General features: G+C 47.3%; 1 protein-coding gene across 1 annotated transcript in view; it reads left to right on the top strand.

Annotated features, from left to right (window-relative positions):
- The window catches only part of LOC137541109 (tubulin-specific chaperone D-like), a 1,052,576-nt gene that overhangs the window by 203,018 nt on the left and 825,544 nt on the right, over positions 1-24,014 (top strand). The gene's annotated exons all lie outside the window — the stretch shown is intronic.

Genomic DNA, 24,014 nt, shown 5'->3' with positions numbered 1-24,014 from the left:
CTTGTGGACTTGTAGAGGTCGACTGTAAACGCCACTATGTCGAAGCTTCTCGTTGGACAAAAGTTCAGGCCCTTGGACAGGAGAGAAAGACATGCAGATGGAATCTCCATCCCAGAAATGTTTATGACTTGCAAATCATCTGTGGCTACATCTCCTTTCATTTCTTGCTGTTGGGTTTCTGTAACGCGGACGATACACAATTTGAAATACAGGCAGCTGACTTAACTAAATGTTTGTCCAGTAGGGGGTATGATGCCACACTATTGGAGCAGGCATACCATAGGGCTAAGTGTCAGACCAGACAGAGCCTTTTGGTGCCTAAAAACCGATGCAGGATCGCATGACTTTTACCTTTGACTATCCACCTATGGCTGATTTGGTTAGGAGAGCCATCTTCACTAATTGGCCCTTGATAGAGAGGGATGAGTCTTTAAGACCGACTATAGGTGGCCCCCCGAGGGTGGCATTCAGGAGAGCACCCTTGGGGATATGCTAACAAACAGTGAGTTTATCTCCCCCAGGAAGGACACTTGGCTGGATAGAGCAATGCCAAAAGGCAATCATCGATGTGGATATTGCAAGTTTTGTCCCCATATAATTCCCCAGAGGAATATACAAGTGGGAAAAGAATGCTTGATGGTCAATACTTTAATTACGTGTCAAACCAAGTATGTAGTATATGTCCTCTTTTGTCCCTGCAAACTGTTTTATATAGGACAAACCACCCGTGCCCTAAAGGAACGAGTGGGGGAGCATTTAGGATCTGTGAAGAGTGGTAAGGGTTGTGCTAGATTCATTGCCCGTATGAGAGACGAACATAAAGGGGATGTCAACTCAAGGGACTCAGATTTGCAGGCTTGGGAGGGTGGATAGGGTGAGGAGGGGTGGTGATAGAGAAAGGAGGTTGTTGAGGCGAGAGACTTGGCTAATCCTGCAGACTGAAGCCCTGGGCCCATTAGGCCTTAATGATCAGGTGGAACTTTCCAGTATGTTGGACCCATGATTGATGAAGATAGGGAAATGGGGGGTCCGGTGTTGAACGATCACTATTGAGAGAATTATAATTGTGTAATGACCTTTGTGTATCTATGTAAGTTGCTGCCTTTTAGCAGGAATGTCCTGTAAAGAAACAGTATGTGCTTTAAGGTAATTAACATATATTTTTTTTGCCTCCTTGTACCAGAAAGAGAACGAGGAATATACTTGTTTGTTGCGCCCTGAAAGTAACGAAGCCCCTCCCCATTCCCCTTCCCCCCCCCCCCCCTTTTTAACTTTGGGACCAATTTATGATTAAGATATAGTGCGACAGTCTAGAAATACACCAAATGAGTACATAGTTTTTCTGCTCTTCAATCCCAGTATCCAATTTTAATAGGTGAGACACTCGTATGCACCATCACTGTGTGTTCTTTTATTATGATTGCCCCAGTGGGAGAGCCCAAGATACCTAAATGATGGCCACTAAAATGTATGAGCCTGATATGGAGCAGATTGGTAGGTGGACAGCTAGCCATGCTCCCCTCTCTTACAAATCGTGTTTGGCGCACTCTTCTGGTGAAACTATCCCCAGGATGTGCGCCCTTTAGCATTATGGTAAATTGTATCCTTTTGCATTGGGTGGACCACATGAGATGCACGGGGTGGGACGCATGTCTACGCGGCCAATGGGCCGCGTGGATTGTTCCTCGCCAATGCAATGAGTGGTCCACGTTTGAGACGGAAGATATGACGCGTGTTTATGCGACCAGTGGGCTGCATGGATTGGTCTCCGCCGGCCACCGTCCCTACCAAGATGGCATCAGGGGCTCTCTCATTGGAGAAAGTTTTGAGCTCCAATCACTGCCGGAGCTGTGACGTCACAGGGGAGGCGTGCCCTCCCACATGTATACTGCGGCTAAACAGCGCCGGCCTTCAGTGGAACGCAGCGTGACCAAGCGTCCAGGAGGACGCGAAATGGCCGTCGCTAGACCCACATCTGCCCCGCACTCCCACCTCCCATACTGACAGGCTACACACGGAATCACAGATAAGTTAACAAGCAATGAATATTCGCATGATGCATGTGACACAGATGATAAAGATGAATTGTGATATATACTGTACCTGCACTGGTGGTGTTCATTTGCAATAAATGTACATGCTTGGACGGAGGATGCACGCTTTCTGCTTCTTAATGCATACAGTTTACATTTCTTCCTTCAAATTATCCCAGCGGAGCACACGCCCTATGTAAGCATCGTTTATCTGCATGGCCTGTCAGTGATACATTAGCCACCTGTGCACACAGAACTCGCACAATTAAGCTGAAGATAGATACCTCTTAAAGGAGAAGTGCCACGCCACCCCTATTTCTTTTTGACTAACACTACTTACACAGCCCATTGGGTCAACCTGGTGACCGCTGGCAAGCAAGAAGTACATGGTTGTGCATCGGACCAACTTGTGACACCTCCACGGCTTGCAGGCAGGCCTACTGCCACCTCCTCTCCTCCTGCTACATCCTCTTCGCTGTCGTCATCCTCCTCCTACTTGGCGGAGTGGCAGTTCAACACTGCTGTGATCTCCTCTCCAGCTTTACAGCCCCAGCTACCCAGGGCCTATGCTGCATGCCAGGTACGACTGTGTCATGCCATCAAAGCGGAGAGTCACACTGGAGCAGCTCTCCTGGCTGCTCTTAACAAACAGGTGGATCAGTGGCTGACCCCGCACCAGCTGGAGATCCACAACGTGGTGTGTGACAACGGCAGCAATCTCATTTAAACTTTGAATTTGGGAAAGCTGACACGTACCCTGCATGGCACATGTGCTAAATCTAGTCATTCAAAGATTTGTGTCAAAGTACCCAGGCTTGGAGGACATCCTGAAGCAGGTCAGGAAGTTGTGTGGGTATTTCAGGTGGTCTTACATGGCCATGGAACACTTTGCGGATATTCAGTGGAGAAACAAGTTGCCGGTGAGACGCCTGATTTGCGATAGCAATAGAACTCACTGAAATTTGACCATCCTTATGTTCTCTCACCTGCTAGAACAAGAGAAAGCAGTCACCCAGTACCTCTACAACTACAGTAGGACACTCTGGGGATATGGGGATGTTCTGGCCCAACAACTGGACACTCATGCAAAATGCATGCAGGCTCATGCGGCCATTTAAGGAGGTGAAGGTGACCAACCTGGTGAGTAAGCGACTTGATCCCGTACGCTTACTTCCTGGAGCGTGACTTGCGTAGAGTGGTGGATCAAGCTGTGGAGGAGCGTGAACAGGAAAAGTTACAGGAGGAAGCATTGTGGGATCAATTCTCATCAGAACCAGATGTTTCCTCAACACCTGCGGCAGCAAAGAGGGAGGAGGAGGAAGAGTCATGTGGGGAAGAGGAGTCAGACTCGGATGATGAGGAAAGTGTTTCTTTGGAGGAGGAGGAGGTGGCGGCAGAAGAACCACCGCAGCAGGCATCACAGGGGGCTTGTGCTGCTCAACGTTCCCGTGGTATTGTTGGTGGCTGTGGGGAGGAGGAGGACTTACCTGTCGTCACTAAGAGCAAGAGGAGATGGATAGTACGTCTGGATCCAACTTTGTGCAGATGGCGTCTTTCATGCTGTCCAGCCTGTAGGCTGGACATATAGGGACCCCCTATAAAAAAACTCAAAGGGAATAAGCTGTACTGGGTGGCCACCCTCGGTATAGGCACAAAGTGACAAGATGTTTCCAAATCATCAGAAGGCTGAAAGGATGCAGCACTTGCAGAACAAGCTGGCAACTATGCTTTACAATGCGTTTAAGGGTGATGTCACAGCACAACGCAATAAAGGTACCACTGCCAGTAATCCTTCTCCCATGTCCACGCAGGCAAGGACAGGACGTTCCAGCGATCTCATGGTGATGTTGGACATGCGGACACAGTGCTGGGCCGAAATTACGCATGCGCGTAATTACGCACCGTAATTTACCGTTATTTTACGCGTAAGTGCTACGCGTAATTTACGTCTTACGCGTAAGTATGTACGCGTAAGCCGTAAAGCGGTATTGTAATTACGCCGCCTACCGTAATAGCGTAGGTATGCGTAATTTTACGGCGAATTACGCGTAATTTTACGCGTAATTTCGTAGGCACAACTCCCCTTCTCCAAGAGTAGCCAATCAGTTATCAAGTTTGTTTGGGAGCTACATCCTAAGCAACCAATAGTATCTTCTCCCGCCCTTCAGTATATAAGCTGTCAGCCATGATCTGTGTTCTTTGTGGGTTGCTTTCACTTTCTGAGGAGAAGGAGTGAGACAGAGAGTGATACAGTTACACATCCATATTAAGTGCAATTCTATTGCATTTTCTTAGATCTTTGATCTGTGTGATTGTAAGCCTGTGTTAGGAAGTTGATTATTGTAGTTAGGGCTTTGTTTAGGGTTAGAATTCTGTTGTTTAGTGTTAGAGGCAGGGAAAACTGATTATAGGGCTTGTGATTTTACAGTGAAAGCGTGTAGATTGTAGAGACAAGAGAGGGCCTGTGATATGTAATAGAGTGAAATCAGTTAGATTCAGGGATCGTGTGCTGAGAGTGAATTGTATTTGTTTTTTTTGTTTTTTTTTTATCATTTTAATTATTTGATTTGATTGAATTTTATTTTCATTTTTTTTGTGGGGGGATTTATTTCAAGTGCGTTGTCCAAAAGCAATTGATATATAATTTGGACTAGCTCTCCAGTCCTCTCCTCCCTCATTACATTGAAATTTTAATTTGATTTATTTTTATTTTATTTTATACGTTTATCATTTGTCACTTTCCCCTACATTTCAATAAAACAATAACGTTTGGCACTTGCTGAACATATTCCCTACAATGTCTGGCAGAGGTGGAGCAGGCCGTGCCCGTGGCCGAGGAATTGAACCCACTGCAAAAAGATGTTTGTTTGACACCTTGACAGGCAGTGATCAAGAACCAGCAACCCAAAAAGTACATCCCTATTTCACAGCAGGAAGGGGACGCTCTGCACCAAGCAGGGGATGCACTGTACCCGGCAGGGGTCAGTCCAAAACTGGCAGGGGACAGTCAGTTGGTAGTGGACAATCAGTGCGAGGTAGTGGCCAATCCTCAACAGGCACAGTGAGGAGTGAAGATGTAACTCCAAAAAAAGTCTACAACCTTACGCGCGATTCTATGATGATGAAGGGCCCACGACGCCCCATTAGGGAGAGCCAGGCTGCTGATATTGTGGAGTTTGTGACGAGAGATAGCGGTTCTCAGTCCCCCAATCTTCAGGCCCTGGAGAGTAGCAGCAGTACCAGCAGCACACCCATGCCTGCTCAAAGATCTGCCACCAACATCCAAAATGAGCCTTCACTTCCATATACTGCACATATTGCAGACCTTGTGGACAAAGCTCTTTCGCAGTCCGACATAAACCTAGAGTCTGATGCCCAGAATTTTTTTAATGAACCTCAGAATGTTATCGATGAGGGATTGGCGGGTGATGATCATGATGACAACTTGTACCATGCCCGCGATCAGTCTCAGTCCTCAATGGGAGAACATAACATCCAGGATGAGGGCTCTTCCAACCTTCTTTCTCCCAATTATCCTGATGATGATGAGCTGGGTTCTTATAAGGGATGTAGTGACGATGATCTGGATAGGGACTATGACCCGCCTGAACATCATGATGATGCCAGCTCAGATGATTCAGAGCCGCAGAGGCTGCATCAGCATACCGTGAGACCTAGTGGAAGCAGTGGCTCCTCTGGTAGGCTTTTTCAAACGAGGCAGCAGCCACAGGCTGAGCCTGCATCTGAAAGCACCCTCTCCCAAATTGTTGTGCCTGAGACTGAAAAAACAGTTAAAAAATCATCTAAGAAAGCCCCAGTTTGGAAGTACTTTACCATTGATGAATCTGATCCCCACATTGTCATATGCAACATTTGTGGTCATAAAGTGCGTTTAGGGAAGGACTTGTCAAGAGCGGGCACAGGTGGTCCACTCTCCCACATAAAAAAGCATAAGAGAGAAAATCAGCTTGTTCAGGAAGCAATGGGTAAAATACCCCGCACAGTGCCCCATCCTTCTTCCCATTCAGGTTCTGACATCGGCACCCCTTCCCCCTGCCTTCACTCCGCAACACAGTCTGGCAGTAGAGGCCACATGTCAGCTACCTCAATTGCACGTTTCTCGTCAGTGGCTCACAGCACCCAGCCCTTAATTACTGAGTCGATAAGGTCGACAAAGCCACTGCCTTCCCATCACAGCAGGATCCGGAGGTTGAATGGGCTGCTGTCACAGGCTATGGTCCAGCAGTTATTGCCCTACAGTCTTGTAGAGGAGGGTACAGCCATTCGCGAGCTGCTGAGGTTTGGCATACCAGAATGGCGGATCCCCAGCCGCCATTATTTTGCTAGGACAGCAATACCTGATCTGTATCGCCACACTGTGGATAATGTGACTCTGTCCCTTGACTATTCTGTAGGCAACAGGGTACATCTCACGACGGATTGCTGGACCAGCAGTCATGGCCAGGGACGTTATATGTCCTTTACGGCACATTGGGTCACCCTCCAATGTCAACAGGAGGGTTCCAGTCCTGGGGCGGCCAATGAGCTGGTTGCGCCGCCCCGTGGTGTCAAGGGGAACAGTTCCACACTTGCCTCTAGTCATGTCGCAACCGCTACAGCTGAGGCCCCCAGTAAGCGTGCCCGTGGGGCTGGCCACAGCAGAGTGGTACATCGACGCTGTCAGGCGGTTCTGGGTTTAGTCAGCGTTGAGCAGCAGAGACTTACTGCACCAAATGTCCTGGCCATTATCAACGGACAGGTGCAGAAGTGGCTGACCCCAAGAAGACTCCAGGCTGGTCATGTTGTATGTGACAACGCAGCAAATCTGATTGCCGCCCTGAATCAGGGCAACATCCCCCATGTGCCATGTTTTGCCCACATACTCAACCTGGTGGTGCAGCGCTTTTTACGCACCTACCCAGGTTTGAGTGATGTGGTGCAGCATGCAAGAAGAGTTGTATCGAAGTTACGTTATTCTTCAAATGCCAAAGATTCGCTGTCTAAATTGCAGGAGAAACATGGCCTGCCCCCCCATAGGCTCATTGCAGACAGTGCAACACGGTGGAACTCCACACTTCGCATGCTGAATAGGTTGTGCGAGCAGAAAAAGGCGGTTGCAGAGTACCTCCGAGGAGGACATGGCACCCAGGGCGCACCTGCCCGATTCACCCAGGAAGAGTGGCGGCTGATGTATCAAGTCTGCCGTGTCTTGTCCCCATTCGATCAGGCTACAACATTCGTAAGTGGGGCACAAGTCTGTATCAGCGAAGTGATCCCTCTCGTGTACATGCTGGACGAGAGTCTGAGTAGCCTGATGGCAGCTGGGGAGGATGCGCTTGATGAGCTTGAACAACAAAGCTTGCTCCAAGCCACCCAAACTCAGGCACATGAGGAGGAGGAGGAGGAGCTTACTTTCACGCGGGACTTACTTGAGGTGCCTGACCATTGTGAGGAGGGAGAGCAGGCCAGTGCGGCATCTGTGGTTCATGGGTGGGTAGACATTGGAAGGCAGGACGAGCAGCAGCAGCAGTCAGAGGATTTTGATGTGTTGAGCAGACCGGATGATTTGGAGGCGCAGGCTCATCTCTTCCCCATGGCTGTTCATATGTTGAAATGCTTACGCAGAGATCCCCGGATCCAAAACATTAAGGAGAGGGATGACTACTGGTTGGCCGCCCTTTTAGACCCTCGATGCAAGGGGAAACTGGGTCAGTTCATTCCAGCAAGCCGGCAGGAGGAGAGGATGCGGGAGCTGCAGCAGGCCCTAATACGTCATGTGCAGGAGGCCTTTCCACAGTCTGAGATCACAGCTATCCCCACTCATCGCACCCAGCAAGTAGCTGAGCCAAGCAGACCCATTCTTCCTGGAGACCTTTTTGGAGCAATGAGAAACTTTTACTTCTCTGAGCGTCCAACAATAACAACAAGAACAGTAGAAGGAAGTTTTCACCAGCGGCTGAGCCGCATGGTCAGTGATTACATGGGGTCACTTGGTGCATCTGACAGTATGCGTACAGAGGACCCTATGGAATTTTGGTCCGCCAGACTGGAAACCTGTCCCGAGCTGGCGCAGTATGCGCTTCAACTTCTGGCATGCCCGGCTTCCAGCGTCATTTCTGAGCGTGCATTCAGTGCGGCAGGTGGAGTGGTTACTGAAAAGCGATCCTGTTTGTCTACAGATTCAGTGAACAGACTGACCTTCTTAAAAATGAATCAGTCCTGGATTGATGGTGAATACTCAGCCCCTGCCCTCAGAGACAGAAACTGAATGAGATCGCTTTAAACTCCCTCTGATATACCTATATGTCTGTAAGATAACATTAAATATTTAATGTTCAGTTGTGTTCCCAACATTAGGGTGCACTGCACAATTTGATTCAAAGGTACAGCAGTCTTCCCACTCTTATGGAGCCCTAGGGTTAAAAAAAAAATAAAAAAATAAAAAAAAATGTTATTGATATCGTTGCTCACACCGTTAGAGTGCACTGCACAATTTCATTTTTTTTCTGCTCCTGCTGCAAAAGTATTTCAGTGTTCCTACTTTCATGGAGCACTGCTATGTCCTGCTATGTTTACTGGTGTCCCTGATGTTGCTGCTGTTTTGTTTATTGGTCTTCCACCTTTCGGGTGACTTTGCCTCCTACCTGCCACCAAAATGGCTTGGGCTTACTGAGGGTGATGGTCAACTTACTATATGACTGAGCCGCTGCTCCTCTCAGGGCCACAAGCTAGGACTTTGCCTACTACCTGCCACCAAAATGGCTTGGGTTTACTGAGGGTGATGGTCAACTTACTATATGACTGAGCCGATGCTCCTCTCAGGGCCACAAGCTAGGACTTTGCCTACTACCTGCCACCAAAATGGCTTGGGTTTACTGAGGGTGATGGTCAACTTACTATATGACTGAGCCGCTGCTCCTCTCAGGGCCACAAGCTAGGACTTTGCCTACTACCTGCCACCAAAATGGCTTGGGTTTACTGAGGGTGATGGTCAACTTACTATATGACTGAGCCGATGCTCCTCTCAGGGCCACAAGCTAGGACTTTGCCTACTACCTGCCACCAAAATGGCTTGGGCTTACTGAGGGTGATGGTCAACTTACTATATGACTGAGCCGCTGCTCCTCTCAGGGCCACAAGCTAGGACTTTGCCTACTACCTGCCACCAAAATGGCTTGGGCTTACTGAGGGTGATGGTCAACTTACTATATGACTGAGCCGATGCTCCTCTCAGGGCCACAAGCTAGGACTTTGCCTACTACCTGCCACCAAAATGGCTTTGGCTTACTGAGGGTGATGGTCAACTTACTATATGACTGAGCCACTGCTCCTCTCAGGGCCACAAGCTAGGACTTTGCCTACTACCTGCCACCAAAAAGGCTTCTGCTGACTTAAAAAAAAAAACTCACCTTTTTCTTTTTCAGTTTCTTGGTGTCCCCACCGTTAGGGTGCACCGCACTTTTTTAAATAATTTACCACCTTCTCTTGATTATAGATAGCTGTGTTCCCACTGTCAGGGAGCACTCCACAAAAAAAAAAAAAAAAAAAAAAAAAAAAACTCACCTGTTCCTGTTCAATTTCTTGGGTGTCCCCACCGTTAGGGTACTCCACACTTTTTATTATAATGTACCACCTTCTTTTGATTATAGATAGCAGTGTTCCCACTGTCAGGGAGCACTCCACACAAAAAAAAAAAAAAAAAAAAAAACTCACCTGTTCCTGTTCAATTCCTTGGGTGTCCCCACCGTTAGGGTACTCCACACTTTTTATTATAATGTACCACCTTCTTTTGATTATAGATAGCAGTGTTCCCACTGTCAGGGAGCACTCCACACAAAAAAAAAACAAAAAAAAAAAAAAACCTCACCTGTTCCTGTTCAATTTCTTGGGTGTCCCCACCGTTAGGGTACTCCACACTTTTTATTATAATGTACCACCTTCTTTTGATTATAGATAGCAGTGTTCCCACTGTCAGGGAGCACTCCACACAAAAAAAAAAAAAAAAACTCACCTGTTCCTGTTCAATTTCTTGGGTGTCCCCACCGTTAGGGTACTCCACACTTTTTATTATAATGTACCACCTTCTTTTGATTATAGATAGTAGTGTTCCCACTGTCATGGAGCACTCCCCAAAAAAATAAAATATACTGAAACTGAATTTCTGGGGGGAGGGTGGAAGGGGTTCAGGTCTGGTTACCTATGGATTACTGGGGGGAAGAGGAGAGGTCTGGCTACCTATGAACTACTGGGGGGAGGGTGGAAGGGGTTCAGGTCTGGTTACCTATGAATTTCTGGGGGGAGGGTGGAAGGGGTTCAGGTCTGGTTACCTATGATTTCCTTCAGGGAGGGTGGAAGGGGTTCAGGTCTGGTTACCTATGAATTATTGGGGGGAGGGTGGAAGGGGTTCAGGTCTGGTTACCTATGAATTATTGGGGGGAGGGTGGAAGGGGTTCAGGTCTGGTTACCTATGAATTTCTGGGGGGAGGGTGGAAGGGGTTCAGGTCTGGTTACCTATGGATTACTGGGGGGAAGAGGAGAGGTCTGGCTACCTATGAACTACTGGGGGGAGGGTGGAAGGGGTTCAGGTCTGGTTACCTATGATTTACTGGGGGGAGGGTGGAAGGGGTTCAGGTCTGGTTACCTATGGATTACTGGGGGGAAGAGGAGAGGTCTGGCTACCTATGAACTACTGGGGGGAGGGTGGAAGGGGTTCAGGTCTGGTTACCTATGATTTACTGGGGACAGGGTGGAAGGGGTTCAGGTCTGGTTACCTATGATTTACTGGGGGGAGGGTGGAAGGGGTTCAGGTCTGGTTACCTATGGATTACTGGGGGGAAGAGGAGAGGTCTGGCTACCTATGAACTACTGGGGGGAGGGTGGAAGGGGTTCAGGTCTGGTTACCTATGATTTACTGGGGACAGGGTGGAAGGGGTTCAGGTCTGGTTACCTATGAATTATTGGGGGGAGGGTGGAAGGGGTTCAGGTCTGGTTACCTATGGATTACTGGGGGGAAGAGGAGAGGTCTGGCTACCTATGAACTACTGGGGGGAGGGTGGAAGGGGTTCAGGTCTGGTTACCTATGATTTACTGGGGACAGGGTGGAAGGGGTTCAGGTCTGGTTACCTATGAATTATTGGGGGGAGGGTGGAAGGGGTTCAGGTCTGGTTACCTATGGATTACTGGGGGGAAGAGGAGAGGTCTGGCTACCTATGAACTACTGGGGGGAGGGTGGAAGGGGTTCAGGTCTGGTTACCTATGATTTACTGGGGGGAGGGTGGAAGGGGTTCAGGTCTGGTTACCTATGGATTACTGGGGGGAAGAGGAGAGGTCTGGCTACCTATGAACTACTGGGGGGAGGGTGGAAGGGGTTCAGGTCTGGTTACCTATGATTTACTGGGGGGAGGGTGGAAGGGGTTCAGGTCTGGTTACCTATGGATTACTGGGGGGAAGAGGAGAGGTCTGGCTACCTATGAACTACTGGGGGGAGGGTGGAAGGGGTTCAGGTCTGGTTACCTATGATTTACTGGGGGGAGGGTGGAAGGGGTTCAGGTCTGGTTACCTATGAATTATTGGGGGGAGGGTGGAAGGGGTTCAGGTCTGGTTACCTATGGATTACTGGGGGGAAGAGGAGAGGTCTGGCTACCTATGAACTACTGGGGGGAGGGTGGAAGGGGTTCAGGTCTGGTTACCTATGATTTACTGGGGGGAGGGTGGAAGGGGTTCAGGTCTGGTTACCTATGGATTACTGGGGGGAAGAGGAGAGGTCTGGTTACCTATGATTTCCTGGGGGGAGGGTGGAAGGGGTTCAGGTCTGGTTACCTATGGATTACTGGGGGGAAGAGGAGAGGTCTGGCTACCTATGAACTACTGGGGGGAGGGTGGAAGGGGTTCAGGTCTGGTTACCTATGATTTACTGGGGGGAGGGTGGAAGGGGTTCAGGTCTGGTTACCTATGGATTACTGGGGGGAAGAGGAGAGGTCTGGCTACCTATGAACTACTGGGGGGAGGGTGGAAGGGGTTCAGGTCTGGTTACCTATGATTTACTGGGGACAGGGTGGAAGGGGTTCAGGTCTGGTTACCTATGATTTACTGGGGGGAGGGTGGAAGGGGTTCAGGTCTGGTTACCTATGGATTACTGGGGGGAAGAGGAGAGGTCTGGCTACCTATGAACTACTGGGGGGAGGGTGGAAGGGGTTCAGGTCTGGTTACCTATGATTTACTGGGGACAGGGTGGAAGGGGTTCAGGTCTGGTTACCTATGAATTATTGGGGGGAGGGTGGAAGGGGTTCAGGTCTGGTTACCTATGGATTACTGGGGGGAAGAGGAGAGGTCTGGCTACCTATGAACTACTGGGGGGAGGGTGGAAGGGGTTCAGGTCTGGTTACCTATGATTTACTGGGGGGAGGGTGGAAGGGGTTCAGGTCTGGTTACCTATGGATTACTGGGGGGAAGAGGAGAGGTCTGGCTACCTATGAACTACTGGGGGGAGGGTGGAAGGGGTTCAGGTCTGGTTACCTATGATTTACTGGGGGGAGGGTGGAAGGGGTTCAGGTCTGGTTACCTATGAATTATTGGGGGGAGGGTGGAAGGGGTTCAGGTCTGGTTACCTATGGATTACTGGGGGGAAGAGGAGAGGTCTGGCTACCTATGAACTACTGGGGGGAGGGTGGAAGGGGTTCAGGTCTGGTTACCTATGATTTACTGGGGGGAGGGTGGAAGGGGTTCAGGTCTGGTTACCTATGGATTACTGGGGGGAAGAGGAGAGGTCTGGTTACCTATGATTTCCTGGGGGGAGGGTGGAAGGGGTTCAGGTCTGGTTACCTATGGATTACTGGGGGGAGATGGGAGAGGTCTGGGTACCTATGAATTACTTGGGAGGGTGGGGGATTAGGTCTGGCTACCTATATTTAACTGGATGGAGAGGTCTGGCTACCTCTATTTATATGTGTATCAGATATACATGCATGGAGATTTATTATCAGATGCATATATATATATATATATATATATATCTATATATATATATAGATATATATATTTTATTTATACATATACTGTATATACATATGTCCCCAATATCCACCAGCTGTGATCACTTGAAGCCGTATTCATGTGCTTGTCGGTTGCTTACTTGAACCACCAGCAGAAAAAAACGCAAACCTGCTCCAAAATATTCACTGAAACCTCCAGCAAAATCTTTCAGCCCTCCTGAAACTCCTAGCGGCTTTCTGCAATCCTCCTTGCATGGAAGCCGGCGTGTTACCTGACCTGCCTAGAGTCGAGTGATACGCCTGCTGCCGTGAACAGAGTACGTCGGAAAGCCAATAGGAGCATGCTAGGAGCTTCAGGAAGGCTACAAAACGCCGCTGGAGGCTCGGTAAGTATTTTGTAATGCCTGCAAACCAGGCCCAAATTCTTCTCCCCCACCCTAAAGAAAGAACCCCTGAAAGGGACACTGAGCAGGGGCACAGGGTATGTTTTTAAAGGGACTCCAAGATCAAATGAAACGCAAAATATGAACTTACCCGGGCTTTGCTGTAGCCCAGTGTTGGTCTGTAGTTGGCCGGCGGATCCTGGCGACACTTGGGCCGAGTGTCGGGCTCCTTCTTCCGCATACATCACGCGTAACGTCATTACGCCGGCCGCCTCGCGTCATCACGGTGGCCGGCGTGACAGTACGGCGCATGCGCGATTAAACCACGCATGCGCCGTACTGTGACGCCGGACGCCGTAATGACGTTTCGCGTGATGTATGCGGAAGATGGAGCCCGACACTCGGCCCGAGTGTCGCCAGGATCCGCCGGTTCTCATTTTGTGTTTAATTTGAGCTCGGAGTCCCTTTAAGTATACCCAAGTGTATATGAAGTGTATACACTTCCTCTCTTAATCCCTCTCCATCCCGGTATGCCCACTCTCAATGCTATTGAAAACATGGCTCCTACAGAAAGTAGAGCTGAAACATGAAAAATGATGTCTGTGGGTCCTTACAGCGCATGCGCAGTCTCTGTCTCCTCGAATTATTTTCCGACTCTCTGCATCGCATCATAGTTCCGTGCACTATGACGCGTGCCACAGAGAGGAGGGGAGGAAGAAAGTAGAGTAGCCTGAACCTGCATGCGCTGTAAAAGAGAACTAAAAAGCAATGAATAATTGCTACATATACTCTTTACACTTTAAATGTCTATTTTGCACACTGGTGCTTTGTGTTGGACACAGAAGATCTACAAAATTAAGGGATTGCATCACACAAGCAATGTGACACATACAACTAAGTATTCTGCATAAATATATGTTTTAGAAATGCATTGTATTAACAATGTCATTGCATTTCTTTTGCGATTATTTAGTCCAACACAATGTGTCAGTGTCAGAGATCGTACAACAAAAGAGAAGAAACTTATCCTTTTTTAAGAAAAACATTTATTTTTTGTAAAAAGTTTTTCTTTTCTTTTTTTTTTTTCCTTTTTTTTTTCTTAAAGAGAAAATACAGCCACTGTGTAACTAGGAAAGGCTGCAGTAAGACAGAGCACATTAGAACAGGTATAGGAACTTATAGGATAGAAGAAGTATTGCTGAACATTTTGTTACCGAAAGTGGTAGGGGTGATGCAGCACCCTATAGGAAAAGACACAGGAGACAAAACGGGAGCCCAGTAGTGCAATATGTTTATAACACCAATATGATGAGAGAAGTAAAGGCACTACTCACAAAGGAGGGTTGCTGGGGGCAACCAACCACAGGAAGCAGGTGGAGACAATAAACCCGACTCCACTCGGGGTGGTCCTGGCCAGGACCAGATGAACGGTCGCTCTCTTAGTGGAAAAAAAGGATGAGACCACCACTGTGGGAACCCACTAGTGGCGTGTCACCACCCCTCGAACAGAGTCTGTTCGGGGGTATACTTAGCACAAACAGAGGAAAGAGGCGCCCTGGGATAATAAAAGCGTTTAAAGAGAACCTGTACTGAGTAAAAATATTTAAAATAAACACATGAGGTAACTTCAAATGAACATTACATAGTTACCTTGCCATCAGTTCCGCTCAGAAGCTCACCATTTTCTTCTGACAATAATCCCTTCCAGTTCTGACAACATTTTGTCAGATCTGAAATATATCAGTTGCTGTCAGTAAAATATCAGTTGTTGTCAGTTATAGCTGAGAGGAAAACTGATGTACCAGGTAATGTCTATGTTTCTCCATGGCTCAAGTGGGCGATGTTACAGTTTAACTGTGTGCTGACCAGAAAGCTGTTATGGGTAATGGCCATTTTCAAAATGGAGGACGGAAAATTCCCCTGATCACAATGAACAGACAGGACGCGGGACAGGAGAAAGACACTGAGGAGTAGACTTCATGGAAGGTAAGTATGACTTGTGTATGCTTATTTTGACTTTTAATTTTCAGTTCAGGTTTTCTTTAAAAACGGCTAAAAACAGTAGTTAATTTGAGGTAGCTTACCTCAATGACGAAATCTCTGCAAAGTATTACCAAAGATTTTATTAGCACAAGCGGCAACGCGTTTCACGGGTCACAGCCCGCTTCATCAGGCCAATTGCAGTGCCTATAACAGCATGTTGCTGTTATAGGCACTGCAATTGGCCTGATGAAGCGGGCTGTGACCCGTGAAACGCGTTGCCGCTTGTGCTAATAAAATCTTTTGTAATACTTTGCAGAGATTTCGTCATTGAGGTAAGCTACCTCAAATTAACTACTGTTTTTAGCCGTTTTTAAACGCTTGTATTATCCCAGGGCGCCTCTTTCCTCTGTTTGTGCTATTTTGTTACCGAGTCTCTTTAAAAGAAACTCTGACCAAGAATTGAACTGTATCCCAATCAGTAGCTGATACCCCCTTTTACATGAGAAATCTATTCCTTTTTAATAACAGACCATCAGGGGGCGCTGTATGACTGATATTGTGGTGAAACCCCTCCCACAAGAAACAAGAAAAGTACGTACTCCTGGCAGTTTCCTGTCTGTGAACCTTGCTGCATTGTGGGAAATAGCTGTTTACAGCTGTTTCCAACTGCCAAAAAACCATGCAGCAGCTACATCACCTGCCAGCAGTAAAAATGTTCAACAAAAATAAACAAAAAAAACAACCAAAAAAAACCCCTCAGTCCACCCTACCCCCTGTCCCCTTCAACTGGCGGACCTCCTCCTCCACATTCGCCATATGCTGGCGCATCTCCAGCATCTGCTGCTTCAGTAAGCGGATTTCCCGCTCATGCCTCCTCTTCGTCTTCGTCAGCCTCCTCACCTGGCCGCTCAGCCTCGTATATGTTGATAGAGGAACTGTAGAAAAAAATGTGCAAAATAGGTAAACCCAGCAATCCATCAACTTGTACATATTTCAATCTCATTGATCATCCCTAAAATTAAGAACCTGTAATGTAATACATATAACATAGCATTTACTTGCTTTTCCATAGTATGCAATGTTAATCATACAGTAAGAGAATTTTACCATAAAGCGGTGTCCTGGCTTGACTAAGATAAGCCCTCTGGCTATGATGGCTGGGGCCAGGTGAGGAGGCCCTTGACGAAGAAGGAGGCCTGGGTGCAGAGGATCCCCGGGGCCGGGCAGTGCGGGCACCACTTGCAGCTGTAGTAAGGAGTAATGAATAATACAATTTAATCAAAATATATGATAAAATGGATAAAAAGTAATAACTTTATTGTTTGAACTACAATTACTTTTATTTCTATTTTCAAGTGAACTTTGATAAGGACCTTACTGTAAACACAGAACAAAAAATCATATTCTTATTCCTTTAATGTATTTATTATACATGAAAGAATATGACTCTTCAATACAGTAAAATAAAACTAGGATAGGCTTTAAAGTGATCCTTTGCGGCTATTGCGGCCTCCGGGACGTAATAGTAGCATAGGGGGCGATATTTTTGCTGGGAACACGAAGAATCACTTGCGTTCCCAATGCCTGTCGGTTCCTGACGGCGAAACCGGAAGTGGTCGCCGTGGGGTCCAGGAGGATCTGAGCGAGGCGGCGAGGGCACCGATCGACTGCAGGGGGCTCAGGGAAGCCACAGTTGAGTCAAAATCTTTTTTTTTTTTACAGGCTTAAAGGGATACTGTAGGGGGGTCAGGGGAAAATGAGTTGAACTTACCCGGGGCTTCTAATGGTCCCCCGAAGACATCCTGTGTTGGCGCAGCCACTCACCGATGCTCCGGCCCCGCTTCCAGTTCACTTCTGGAATTTCTGACTTTAAAGTCAGAAAACCACTGCGCCTGCGTTGCCATGTCCTCACTCCCGCTGATGTCACCAGGAGTGTACTGCGCAGACACAGACCATACTGGGCCTGCGCTGTGTGCTCTTGGTGACATCAGCGGGATCGAGGACACGGCAACGCAGGCGCAGTGGTTTTCTGACTTTAAAGTCAGAAATTCCAGAAGTGAACTGGAGGCGGGGCCGGAGCATCGGTGAGTGGCTGCACCAACACAGGATGTCTGCAGGGGACCATTAGAAGCCCCGGGTAAGTTCAACTCATTTTCCCCCGACCCCCCTACAGTATCCCTTTAAGGATCACTTTAAAGAGAGCACTTGGAACGCAGACTGGGGCAATGGTTCATCTTGTAGTAGGAATACGACCCTGGGCACACAGTCAAGATATCAATGGTGTGGCTCCGAGACAACTCTGTGTATGTCCTTGAGTGGCCCAGCAAGAGCTTAGGCTTCAATACGATTGAATAGCTCTGGAGAGATCTTTAAAAAAAATTGCTGTGCAACAAAGCCGGACCATCCACAAGGCAAACCTAGCCACTTGCCTAGTGCCTGGAGAGGATATAGGGTCCAGATGGACGACAGCACCTATCAAATTTTTCTAAAAAAAAATAAAAGTTAATTGATCATCAGTGGTTATCAAAAACCAATGTTAAGCCTAGGGGCCCATTTTTTTTTAATAACTTTATTTGCATGAATGCAGTATAATCAGTACATATTGCACAAATATCATCACTATGCCCACACAGGAGCACAAAATAATATGTTTTAACCCATTTTGGAATAAGCCCCTAACAAAACAAAATGTGGGAAAAGTGCTGCACTGTGAATACCTTACGGATATATACTTTAACTGTACATACTGCACAACTCTATAGTATTCAGCCCATGGAATTATTTTTTAGGATAAATACATACAGCATATAAACCCCAAAATAGACATACATAAACTAATAGTTTGCTGACTTACATCCAATTTGAGCAACCACCCGCCTGAGCAGGTCCTGGTCCCTCCTCTTTAGGTCGCTCCAGAGCATTTGGACCTGCTTGGTGGTGAGGTCCCGCCGGTACTCGGCCCTCAGGATCCCCTGCACCCTTCTCACCACGTCCCGCTTCTCCCTCGCGGTGGTGAGGTCGTACCGGCCTCTTGTAAATTCCTGGAAAAGAAATATTACAGTATTAATGACCACTGTATTATACCTTCATTAATTAAGAATCTTCTTACTTACAGCATAATGTAAAAGATTATAATATTATTCATAATGACAGTTTTCAAAAATTGTGGGAAGCAACCAACTATGACTTCGGGCAGATACTAGGGATCAACGATGACTAGTGCCACCTATAACTGCTGACATTGCTAGCCATAATAACTACATCATTTCATTTCATGTGTGATTGGACTGACAGAGAAGATCCTGTGACAGCAAGCATCAAATATATAATTGAATGGATTCCATGAACTGGCCGCGGCGTCTATAGACTTTGTGCCAGTTCATAGCCATAGGCGTCCGCACAAAATTTTCCAGGGGGGGGGGGGGGGTGCAAAAAGGCAGGGAAGAAGTGGTGCGCCGCAAATTTTAGAGAAGATGTGTACGCCGAAAAACCTGAGGGTTATGTTGTGCGGCGCACGTACGCGCCGCCCCCAAAAATGGGTGCGGCCATGGACCAGAATGTGGGTGTGGCCATGGGTGGTGACAAATTTTCGTTTACTTAGCAATGTGGGACATTAGATTAGGACAGTGGTGGCGAAACTTTTGGAGGCCGACTGCCCAAACTGCAACCCAAAAGTCAATTTATCTATCGCAAAGTGGCAACAGCAATTTAAAACTTCATACAAACGTTTTAACTCATACATGAACATTATTGAAAATCCAAGTTGCAAATAAACTGTGAAGATAAACAATTTCTTTCATCCTACTCCTGAAAAATGTATTCGTTTTTTAGAACCTCACAGTTTTATTTTCCGTTTTAAAAAGCAAAAATGTAGGTTTAATGCTATTGTCTCATAGGATAATGATTCAGCTTTTCCCAGAGGCCCCCAACAAGACAAATGTAGCAATCATGAGGCCCCCAAGAAATCATCAGGCTCCCAACAAGACACATTCAGCAATCTTGAGACCCCCAACAAGACAAATTCAGCAATCATGTTGCCCCCAACAAGACAAATTCAGCAATCATGAGGCCCCCAACAAATCATGAGGCCCCCAACAAGACATTCAGCAATCTTGAGGCCCCCAAAAAATCGTGAGGCCTTCAACAAGACGAATTCAGCAATCATGAGGCACCCAACAAGACAAATTCAGCAGTCATGAGGCACATAAATAGACAGGATTTCACATAAATAGGCAGAATGCCCCCTTAATATGGTAGACACCTCTCACCTGGATTCTCAATTCTCCTCTACTGGCTGTTGTGCCTGGCAATACTGTTTTTGGTTGGATTGGGGATGACGTGCGGGCTGAAAGGCCTTGCGTGATGCTTGCCTGAAATGTGGCCCAAATTGCGATTTTTTTCCCTGCTAAAATGTGGCCTAAATTGAGTTTGTTTTCTGCTAAAATATGGCCCAAATTGCGTTTACTTTCTGCTGAAATGTGGCCCAAATTGCGTTTATTTTCTGCTGAAATGCAGCCCAAAGTGCGTTCATTTTCTGCTGAAATGTGGCCCAAAGTGCGTTTGTTTTCTGCTAAAATGTGGCCTAAATTGCGTTTGTTTTCTGCTAAAATTTGGCCTAAATTGCGTTTGTTTTCTGCTAAAATGTCTATATTTGCTGCTTTGGGGTTACGGTTACGCTCCACCCATACAATGTCATGACCACACCCATTTTTTGGCGGGGCGCCAAAAAATGGGCGTGGTCATGACATTGTATGGGCGGAGCGTAACCGCAACCCCAAAGCAGCAAATATAGACATTTTAGCAGAAAACAAACGCAATTTAGGCCAAATTTTAGCAGAAAACAAACGCAATTTAGGCCACATTTTAGCAGAAAACAAACGGGCCTGGGGGGCGTGTGCGGCGCGCATAGTGCGCCCCGCACTATGCGCGCCGCACGCGCCCCCCAGGCCCGTTTTCCGGCGCGCTGCGACCCCCTCCCCAGCCGTCCACAGCCCACCCCCCACCTTCACTTGTCCCAGGTTGGAACCAGAAAAAACAGGTCACTGTAGTGAATATGTCTCACTCTACTATTAACAGTACTGCTACAAATGCAAAGTTACAGAGATAAACTAAAAACAATTCTCTACTACACTAACACCTATGATATCCTTTTACATGATGGGACATATAAAGATTAGAGAAATGCAGTCAGAAACAGTAGCCAAAAACTATACATTCTGTTAATAGATTGCTTAAGTTACCTCAATTATCATCTCTTTCATCCTGAGGGGAATCTTAGGAGGCATGGTGGATGGTTGATGGCAGTGCTGTGTCTCTGATTCCTGTGATGCGTCCTCTCCACGCGTTTGCCGGCGCCTGCTCTGGCCAACTTCCTGTCTCTACGCATCAGCCAATCAAAACTTCCGCTTGTGACGTACGCGTGTACGTACGCCTGCGGAGGCAAAGTACGCATGCGCGTGCGCAGTTGCTACGGAACGGATACGTATGGTTGTACGCTTGCCGCCTACAACATACGCATCGTTGGCAATCCGGTCAGCGCATGCGCGGTACAATCACGGGTAACGCGTAAAGAAAATCCGCATGCGAGCATAATGTTACGTATACGGTTACGATAGCTACGCGGAGATGCGAAGTGCAATGAATAGTTTACGGTATCCTTACGCGTAACGTCGTAAGTTTACGCGTAATTACAGCGATCTACCGTAGATAATCTCCTACGCCGTAACCGTAATTGCGTAATGCGTAATAGCGTAAAATTACGTGAAATGATCCGTAAGCGTAGATTTTTCCATTACGACCAGCACTGTGCGGACATTCTTTAGTCCAATGCCTCGCCTTAGCCCTTCCGGATCCACCCTCCACCAACGCCTCGACTGGCAGGTAGCTGGCCTTAAGTGTGGATGTAGACCCTGTCAGCAGCGATGAACCCTTGGACTGCTGGGTGTGCAGGCTTGACCTGTGGCCAGAACTGTCAAAATTTGCCATCCAACTTCTGTCTTGCCCTGCCTCAATCGTCCTGTCAGAAAGGACCTTTAGCACAGCTGGAGGCATTGTCACTGAGAAGAGAAGTCGCCTAAGTCACAAAAGTGTTCAGTACCCCACCTTTATCAAAATGAATGAGGCATGGATCCCGGAGGGCTACTGCCCACCCGAAGACTAAGTCAGTCCCCGCACACAGCATCTCTGCCTGCACTCCGTGTGACTGCCTGCCCCAAGACTAAGTCATTCCCCAGTCCCCACACAGCACCTCTCCCTGCAGGCCGCTTGACTGCCTTCTCTGCCACCACCAACAGGGTCCAGAACTCCAGGTGGATTCCTGAATTTAAAGGCATGTACATGTGCCAATTCCCCTTCGTGATCATTACCTTGCTGCGGTGAAGGGGCTTGCGTATCACAATGAAGCAATGACCAACGGCGATATGTGTGTCGGGGGGGGGGGGCACACCAAGATGAGGTTGTTGCTTCATTGTGGACAGCTGGACAGTCCCTACTGTTCTATCATTGAGATACCACAGCCCAGTGACCATATGGACGTGTGTTCAGTGAACCCGCCACTGTATACCTGTACTGTCAGCTGGACAGTCACTGTTCTGTCATTCAGCTACATCAGCCAGGCGACCATATGGGCTGGAAAGCCGCCATCACCTGCACTCTCGCCATGGTGCGCACCAGTCCAGCACGGCTGTCACTACACAAACAGCTGTTTGCGGTTCGTTACACAGTGAGTTTGGTGTGTCAATGTGAAGCTGTACTCTAATTACACTCCCTGATTGATATATACACATGCAAGATGTTTTAAAGCACTTTAGGCATGCAATTTAGCATTCAATGTGATTTCTGCCCTTAAAACGCTGCTTTGCGTCAAATCCAGATTTTTCCCCGGGACTTTTGACGTCTGCCCCACTCATCCATGCAAAAACTCTGATGTTAGACCCCTTGAAACATCTTTTCCATCACTTTTGTGGACAACATAAGTGTTTCTAGTTTTCAAACTTCGTCTCCCCATTGAAGTCTATTGTGGTTTGCTAAAGTTTGTGTGAACCAAACTTTTGCGGAAGTTCTTGTTCGCAAACCGAAAATCGGAGGTTTGGGCCATCTCTATTTAGAAATGGCCTTGTAGATTGTAGCTGCAGGTCCTCACTGAGTTCCTTAGTCTTAACTATGACTGTCCACAAACCAACTGCAGAGAGCTGCTGGTTTTCACCTGTTTAGTTGATTAAAACAGCTGTTCCCAATTAATCAGGGATAATTGGGAAGCTTTAGAACAGCTTGGGCTATTTGGAATGGTACAGAACTTTGAATTTACCCACAGTCTGTGACAGCTTGTGAAGGGTATGAATAATTTTGGACTGGACACTTTTTGCTCAAATGTGAATAAAAGCTGAGAAATGTTTGTTCCCCCCCCCCCCCCCCCCCCCCCCCCACACACACACACACACACACACACACACACACACACACACACACACACACACACACACACACACACACACACACACACACACACACACACACACACACACACACACACACCTCTTGTACATCATCTTTTTGGGAGATACCTATATAATTCCCATCAAAAATGACTTGCTGGTTGAATAAAAGTAACTTTAAGTCATCATTTGACGGGTATGAATAATTATGGGCAGCACGGTGTTGACTAAATTAGAAGAAACCGAGTAAGATATTGGCTGATAAGCCTTCTTCAGAATTATTACAGGAACAGTTATTTATTATTTTTTTTCCTTTTTAAGTTAGCCAATAATTGGTATCATCCCCATTTATAACTGATGTAGACAGCAATTGTGTGATTTCTGGTGATGTGTTAAGCTGCTCATACACCACTCAATGTTCCTGCTTGATTGACCATTCAATCATTTTATTGAATCTGAGGAGAATTGATTATTTTTCCATTCTGCTTGATTGATGAAATTTGACTGATATATTGTCAAATCAACTCAATCAGGCAGGATGGAAAATATTGGCGGACTGCAATGGAATCGGCTAACGTTCACAAGATTTTGATAGACACAGATTGGATTTTTGGTGTTGGGGCATGCGGGCACAACATGGTTCAGCTCGATTAGTGAAGGAGAATCCTATGAAATCTTGCTTGTAGTGTGTGGGGCTCTAGTAGATCGACTTCCCATCAACCACACTGTAGTTGATTACTTGATGGAAATTCGAGTAATGTATGGGTACCTTAAAGTGAACACGAGGTGAGAGTGATATGGAGGCTGCCATATTTATTTCCTTTTAAAGGATACCAGAGCCCAATGTTCTATTATTAAAAAATGTTGTGTAGGTGGGAGGGTGTCATACTTTACTTGCCGCTCCCTCTTTTACAAGCTGCGTGGCTCCGTTCCCGTTTCAAACCCCCGTTGCAGCTCCAGACCAGAGTGCCCAGTATGGAAATACTTCTGCCCTGTGAACGCGCTCCTCCGTCTTCCCTACTGCAGAGGGCTGTGGAACGCGCAGATGCCTGCAGGACGGGAGCGAGTGGGCGTGATTAGGAAAGATGGTGGAGCGCATTGACAGGGCAGAAGAAGGGAAATACTGTGCATGCACAGCGCAGTATTTCCATACTGGACTCTCTGGTCGGGAGCCGCAATGGGAGGTTGAAA

The sequence above is a fragment of the Hyperolius riggenbachi genome, chromosome 12 (genome assembly GCF_040937935.1).
Source record: "Hyperolius riggenbachi isolate aHypRig1 chromosome 12, aHypRig1.pri, whole genome shotgun sequence".
Taxonomy (NCBI): domain Eukaryota; kingdom Metazoa; phylum Chordata; class Amphibia; order Anura; family Hyperoliidae; genus Hyperolius; species Hyperolius riggenbachi.
Note: the sequence above shows the minus strand (reverse complement) of the source record. Positions and strands in the feature narration are given on the sequence as shown.